This window comes from Hirundo rustica, chromosome 13 (assembly GCF_015227805.2).
Source record: "Hirundo rustica isolate bHirRus1 chromosome 13, bHirRus1.pri.v3, whole genome shotgun sequence".
Taxonomy (NCBI): domain Eukaryota; kingdom Metazoa; phylum Chordata; class Aves; order Passeriformes; family Hirundinidae; genus Hirundo; species Hirundo rustica.
In genome coordinates this window covers 17313812-17321724 of record NC_053462.1, presented here as the reverse complement: position 1 = coordinate 17321724, position 7913 = coordinate 17313812, and the positions used below count along the sequence as shown (strand labels likewise).

Here is a 7913-nt window from a genome sequence, read left to right as displayed (position 1 = left end):
AATGCAGGAGCCATGAGTAATCGATTGTCCAAGGGACAGTCCCCAGCATGTCCCGGTCCAAATTAGGTTTCAAAACAAAAACAACCAGAGACTTCCTGCCTGCCCCTCACTGCATCTGAGAGAGATGGGTTTTACTGAGTGGGCCACTGAGTTGAGATCAACTGGGAGCCAAGCAAAGGGCTTGAACCAGAACGCGACCTGGCACCTATCCCGAGTTCCTTTTGAGTTTGGTTAACGTTCCCCACCCATCATTTTTCATGTGCATGTGCCACATCACTTCCTGGTCCTGATTTGCCTGCTATTTGCCCCACGGGTAGGGTGTTACCCAGTGAGACTCAAAAACCAGCGAGTAACCCCTCCTCCCCCTCCTCATAAACCCCACACCCATCTCTGAGGGATCCAAGCATCCCTAGCAGGAAGGAGTCCAAGAATTCTTTATGCACATAAGAATGTCCCCTTGCCACATCATAATCCTGTTTGCTACCAGTGCCACACACTGATGGTCTAGGTCAAACTCCAGATGTTAATAAACCTCAGTAACAACTGCTCAGAGAAAAGGCAGATAATTGGTCTCATACCTGCCATTAGAAGAAAAAAAAACGCCAACAAAATACATGACAAAAAAGAAAAAAATAGTGCTATAAAAAATTGCATCTTGGTTGCTTTTAACATTCTTCTCTAAAAGCTAATTTTAGCTCTATGGCTGGAGCTTAAAGGCAGCTGCACATCTGGAGTGATCTGCCAAGCTCCGTGGGTCCGGCCCACAGCGCTCCTGTCCTCCTGTGCTGAAAGTAAAGCTTTGGGATGCAAAACCACAAAACACAGAGGGTTAATTAATGGGGGATCCAAGATGTTTTCCTGTGCTCTCTCAGCCCTGGACAGACTTGGATGTCAATGGCCTTGCTGCAATCAGGTGCTGACTGTAAAACAACTCCTTCTGTTGCTGTTGCCTGGGTTGCTGGGTTATAAAAGCATTAATACTTGGCTTGTTGTCACAGTTTTTTTCATTGCCTTTGCTACTGCTGTGAGCTTCACAAAATGTGCTATACTTGGAAGAATCCATGAGCAACAGGCAGAAGATGTGTTCTGGGATGCTCACAGGGCTATCTTGTAGGTGCATTTCTGCTGCCTTTGAATCCCCATCATTACCATATATGCCCTGCAAAAATAGTTTCCAGGCAGATGTTTATGTTTTGCCATTGGGTTGGCTGGGGTTCTGAGAGGATCAGATACGGTCAAATTCTGCTGCTGGTGCAGATAATGCAAATCCCCATAAGATAAGCGAGGTGAACTATCTGCATAGAGTCACAGGAATTAAGGCCAAGGAAGAATTTCCCAATTAATCAGGAGTCAGAGTTGTGTGGGCTAAACTCCACTCTAACCTGAGCAGCTGACATTATTGATCAGGGTTTATTTCCCAGGGTGTTCCAGTCCTTGCTCCCTTCCATCCAAAAGTGCTTCATGTTATTGGTTTTCAGGAATGTGGTGTTTGTCAGACTTGCTGCTTCCTCACACACACTCTATCAACATGCAGCATCCGTGTCCTGCTGGCTGCAGAACACAGCTTAACTGCTCTTAGGTGGAAATCATCACATTCAAATACCTGAAACACAGCATCCACTTCTCTCCAGCTCCTGACTTCCACAGTGAGCAGAACAATTCTGCCCAGGGAGAGTTTTCTGTGCAGTGGGAATTTCACCGGGCACTTGAAGGCGCAGTGAGCGGGTCACAGCATCACCAGCTTTGCTGATCTTTCTCGGCGTATCCGTACAATGATCCAAAATTGCCACTAGCCTTTTCTGGAGATGTTTCTTAAACTCTTCAGGATGGATAAAGAGGCTCTGGAGAAGTGCTCCTGCAAGTTGTTTATCCATGTCAGTCCAAGGATGGCAGCTGAGACTGAATTTCTGAAGTGTCACACACACACTGGCCTCGGAGCAATGTTTCATCCAGGCCTTCTCTACCTGCCACCACCTTGGTTTCTATCCCTGTCTCCTCATGGATGTGACTATCCATACAGATTCCCTGTTCTGACACTTTGGCCTGATTTCCCCTACAACAAAAAGCATCCATAGGATGTTTGTGCCCTTCGATCCATCCTGCTAAACTTCCCTCTTACGTTCTGGGTTTTAACAGACAAAGCTGTGAGCAGCAGTTATGTACAGGCAGGAAATTTATAAAACGTTCAAAACTTTACGAGGAGAGCGCATCTTTCATTAAAAAAAAAAAGCCAGGAGCACAAACTGAGTTGTGCCAGAATCTGTTTGCTTCATGCAAGAAACACGGTCTCTGCAGGACTTTGTGCTGGTGAGAAAGGAAGAGCTTGGAGATGAGGATGGTGCTCATCTCCTGTGCACAAACTTCAGGCATCAGGACCTCCTTTATCCCACATTTTAATTTAGTGCGTGTACATGGCCTGTTTAGGTGAAACAGGCTCGCCCTAAAGAGGACAGTGAGATGCTGGAACAGGAAATAACTGCATTTAGAAGGAGAAAGGAGGCAGCTGGAGAAGAGGGGAGCGGATGTGTGAAACCCCGAATCCAGCGGTTGTTGCCCCAGCGTTCTTCAGGAATTGCCGTGGTCTCTATAATGTGGGTAGTTTGGAGCACTTATGCAGTAAATATTTTTCCCCAAGTACTTTTCATGCTCAAGTTTTAGGTTTTCAGAGGGATTTTTTTTTTATTATTAAAAAAAAAATTTTTTTTTTGAAGGAAGATCAATGACTTAATGAAAAAAGTCTGAGATGCAAGAGCGAGGCTATCGCTTCAAGAGTGCTTCCAGATTTACATAAATAACATTCCTGCTGCATAAACATCTTGGCAAAGGCAGAGCATCTAACCCCCCTCCTACTCTATTGGCCTCCACTAAATTCTGCAGAATATTAAAACCCCTTGATGGTAACGTGTTCTCGGCCAGAAACAAATCATTAGTTTGGATGAGGGCATCAAACTGCATCTGCTCTGTTCCCTGAAGTTCCAAGTGCAAGAGATTTAGGAGGGAGGGGAGAGGATTTCTTTGATAGAAGGATTTAGAAAAATGGCAACTGATCGAATTTTAAAGCAGATACAGAGATGAGGGGACGCATCTTTCCCAGAGACACATGGGAATGGTCGGGAGTAATTAAACCTGGAGATGGGCTCAAGCTGTGCACTTTGGAGGTGGATCTGAACGCTCAAGGAGCTTTTGTTCTACCCACTACACATGACTGAACTGGTCCATTGATCAACTTTATCAAGAGTCAGGAAGGGGTAAATCCAGGCTCATCTCTAAGTGAACAGAAGTGTGGGGGGGAAATGGAAGAGGGGAGCTGTGAAATACTGCAGGGGACTGACTCCACCTGGCTGGCAGGGAGCGGTGGTGAGGGAGGGTCTCTCCACGCTGCAGGGCAGCTCATCGGCCTGGATGTTGCCCTCATTGCCAAAACTCCCTGGAGAAGGCAGAGAAGAGGTTTGGTACAGATGAAGCCAGTTTTTAATTCACCTTTGAGTTTTCTCACACAGAATGCATTTTTTTGGCATCAGTTCAACACTTCCAAGAGAGCTCCACATAACCAAAGCCACCCAAAGCAGCTCCTACCCACCAGGGCAGCAAGGGATTGATCCCCCAGAGGAACTCTCTTCTACTGGCAGCATTATTGAAAACTAGGGAGAGTTGAGGGTCCTTTTTCTCTTTTCAATCCACTCTGTCTCCCATTCCTTCTCCTTCCAGAAGGAACCACCTTTCTGCCTCCTCAGAGGTTCTCCTCTCAGCCCACAAGAACATCCTGCGTGGATCTGCAGGGACAAATGATTTCTTGAAGCACACTGGTCTTAGTCAAACCTAATCTCTCATGACAGGGCAGAGCGGCCTGGACATCCATTGGATTTAGCACAGCTACTCCGAGCAGTGCTGTTATGTCAAAGTTATGCAACCTAGGCTTTGATAGGCTTTGGGGATTTTCTCAATGGTTCCTTATGAGCCCGTTGGTGCCCCTCACATTTCAGTGACCACAATATGAACATTAAATGTATTTCCTTTCCCACAGCTGGATGCTGTCCCATCTGTTCTGAGACAGCCAAAGTGTCAAGTAAGCCAGGCAAGGCAGACAATTTTTCATGCAAATCTGTTGACTTTAGGATTTTTAAATATATGTCTTTTTAATAACCCACAGATTATCTCACCAAAAAAAAAAAAAAAAAAAGGGTCATTTGCAAGAGTTCCTCCAGCAGTCCTTGGCATTGCTAGCCAACATTGCAATGCACATATATTATCCTCAGAAGAAAACCTGGCAAAAGGACAGAGAGAAATGCCACGTGCAGTCACTGTAATGGCTTAGCCTGGGATGTTGTATCCGACAGTGCTTGGCCTGGATGCTCCAGAGAAATGCACAGAGCCCCCTAAACAACTGCACCCTCCAACTCCTCTGCAGCTGTGCAGCACAGGTGGAAGGGAGAAAAAAAAAAGATTTAAAGTATTGCATCAGCCCCAGGCAGGGTGATTAGGATTTGTCACAGATTCCCTGGCACCTTCAGAGTCCCTGTGTCCCCTGTTCCAGGGTGGGCAAACTCAGGCACCTCCTCTGACAGCCCTGCATGGCCAGCAAGCAGCAGCAGCACCCACAGAGTCAGGTCTCAAAAAGATCTGCACAGAGCCAAGGAAATAACGTGTTAAATCAACCCATGTCAGAGGTGACCAGCTCAGTACAAGCACAGAGCTCAGAACTGATTTAATTCCAAAATCAGCCCATGTCTCAGTGCAGGAGCAGCCTCGGCTCAGCACACACTGACTCACGTGCTCATCCCAGCTCTTGGAGTGAGGCAGGGATGTGAACAAATGAAGTGACACAGGAGAGCCTTTCTCACCTCTGGTTTTCAAGCCACCCTTTCAATCCCTTTTGCTTCTTAATGAGATGCTTCACAATAAAACAGACTAAAGGAAGCAGCTGGCAAATCATCCTGTGGTGAAAGCCAAGGATGTTAATTGCCTTCCTGCCTTACTTCATGTGACAAATTTGCCATCAGACCCCCACCTGGAAGGAGTTGATCCCCAGAGGAGTAGCTTCCAGCCTCTGGATTTCATACCCTTATTCCAAGCAAAACCTGCTCTGGGGGACACCCAGAGCACACCTGGTCTTACCAGGTCTGGGGAAGGACCAAACTGAGAAGCAACAGTAGAACCAAACCCACTCCAGAACCTACACATAGCTCTCATTCTTTTAAAACTTAGGTGGATATTTGACTTACCCAGGTGCAGGTAATTTCTCCATATTTACGATCTGGTTTATCAGGGTCCAGAACAACTCTGGGAACCTCACACAGCCAGGACAGCAGGACACCACTGGAATGGCAGGAGGAAAAGGGAATGTGCTGCATTGAAGATGTCTAACTCTTCTAGCAGCTTCTGCTGGGGCAGCTCTGCAATCACAGAGGAGGTAGTTTGACATTTTAGCACCAAAATCACCATGGAAGAAGCAGTCACAGGCTCTATGTGGAACCATGAAGCATCATGCAGACCCAAGGCTCTGTCTTAAAAAGCAGGCCACTGCCCTTCCCCTAACACACATTTTACCTGGGAGTGGAGAAACCACAGCTCTCTGGATAACTTGGGAACTTTGCCACTTCCTCCAATTCCCTCCTTTAAAACAAAACAAAACAAAATTTAAAAATCCAGCTTGTTTTCTGAAACTCTGCTTTAAAGAGCCGAGTTCCTAAAGCCGGAGTGCGTGATGCAGAACAGCTGACTTTATGTAAGGCTGTTATTAGAAACAGCCCATTGCTGAGCTGGGATTTCGTGGGATGCACCTCATTTGGAGCCTGGGCACACACACCACGAGTGTGGGTCCATCCTGGCTAGGAGTGAGGAGTTTGCTGCCTTTCAGTGCCTGGGGCAGATCCTGACTCAGAGATTCCTCCACATTATTTTCCATGGGAGGAAGCAGGAGTTCTTTTGCAGAGGGTCTGAACAGACAAGATGCCAGCTTCTTGCTGGTAAATACCACTTCCAACCTCACTCACAGGCTCCAACAGATGTTTCTGCTTTTCAGAGTAATGGAAATTTTATGGACCATTTTCTCTTCCTTCTCCTGTTCCCTGGGATGGAGCAGCCGATCCAAAATGCCCTGGGAAACACAGTGGTCTCCTCCTGAGACACACTTCAGAGCAGTGTCTCCAGCAGACCAGGGAGACAGAGTCAAACCACCCAGTTGTGGGTTGGGCTCCTCTGGAGAACCAGACCCCCTCTGCCACCAGGCAGCTGCACAAAGGCTCCACTGTCCAACAGCTTTCACTGGAGAAGCTCAAAACCCTCCTGAAGGATGAGCTGCTGCCTCCCAAGCTGGGTTGAGATCCCTGGGTACGCACAAAAGGAGGTTAAAAATATTTGGGAACTGTGGTGTTATTTTTATGCCCTTGTGTTGGTCATCATTCGTTGCAGCTGGAGAAACTGAGGCAGGTGAAGTCATTCACTGAATCAGAGCGGAGCTGGGGCTGATTCCACATGTACAAGGTAGCAGTGTGCTCATCACAACACAGCACTTCCCCAAAAACACAGAGTGATGGGACAGAGAGGGAAAGCTTTTTCCAGTGCAGACAAAGTGTGGAGTAAAAGGGTCTGATGTACATCCTGAGAATCCACATTTTGCCTTGTCTCCCTCTCATGTCCCTGGGCTCAGCCAGCTGTGTGAGAACCCCAGCATCCCCCCAGATTGCTCAAATAAACCCTGTGTTGCAACGCTCCTTAAGCAAGAACCAAAAAAAGAAACTTGGGGAATCCCATTGACTCACAGCCATATTAATTATTTTTTTTTAAGGGCCCAAGAATTAGTGAATAAGAATATTATCCCATGGGGATTGAGAACACAATGGAAACAGGAAACTTTTAAAAAGCATTTCTGTGGAGATATTATCTCAGTGCTGTAGGACACAGGATTTACTTAATTGCAGCCAAGGAAGTTTTAGATTACGCTCTGTAATGTCTGCACGAACGTCTCAGCTATCACAGGGAAGGCTCCTTGCATGGCTTTTTCCTTTAAGAAATGTGTCTTACCCTGAACACGTTCATTGGAGGGGATTTGGTGATAATGCAAGAGCGTTCGGAGCACTTCAAAGCCTTAAATGAGATTCAGGGCATCACAGCCCATGATAAAGAATATGAAATTGCTTTTCTAGCAGATGACATCCTGCTTTCTCTCAGTGAAATACAAGCCTCTATTCAATGCCTTGGAGAAGTTTGAGAGGTTAACAATCCTGTTTTGGGTTCTTTTTGTGTGCATAAATGTGACCAAGACAGAGGCAATGCCTCCAGGCACCTCCCCAGCAAAATCCCTCTTAATTTTCTATGCCAATAGTCCCTAGAAGGATTCAAATCCATAAGAAGCCAAATCTTTCCTCACTTAAATAAACTTATAACAGTAAGTCTCCAACCCTTTTATGTGACACACATCATGATTTTCAGAGATGGCCTAACTCTCCATTATCCATGCTTGATTAGGTCCACTTAACAAAAATGGCCATCCTCTTGAGCACTTCATTTTCTGCAGGGGCCCTCAGTACTTGAGCATTTAACAACACTTGAACCTAATCCCACACCCCATTCCTCAAAAGAAAACCACACACAAAAAACCCAAAATCCAGACCAAAAAAAGAGAAACCTAAGTAGAACACTCAACAGTTTTAGACTGCCTCAGGTGGTACAAATTTTACCCTAAGCAGCACCTAAGAATCCAAGTTCCTCATACTGCAGGAATGATGGAAACTGATGCACTGCCAGTTTGTGTCCTGTGTCCCAGTTGTTACTCCTTACACTTCATTTTCCTGCTCCTGTGGCCCTGGAGCTCTCAGACCTCACGGCTGGGTCACTGCGGTTTCCTGAGGGCTGTGTATGAACCAACCCCAGCATTCCCAAGCTGGTGGGCATGGGAAGGTCCAGGCACCAAT

The 7913-nt window shown here is 46.4% G+C and overlaps 1 long non-coding RNA gene across 1 annotated transcript; it reads right to left on the bottom strand.

Annotated features, from left to right (window-relative positions):
* Positions 1-2781: 2781 nt before the first annotated feature.
* Positions 2782-5582, bottom strand: LOC131378644 (uncharacterized). The gene is made up of 3 exons (XR_009208299.1): positions 5548-5582; positions 5223-5393; positions 2782-3427 (listed from the first exon to the last, which is right to left on the bottom strand). It is a non-coding gene; the product is annotated as an uncharacterized LOC131378644 (long non-coding RNA).
* Between the last annotated feature and the right edge of the window lie 2331 nt (positions 5583-7913).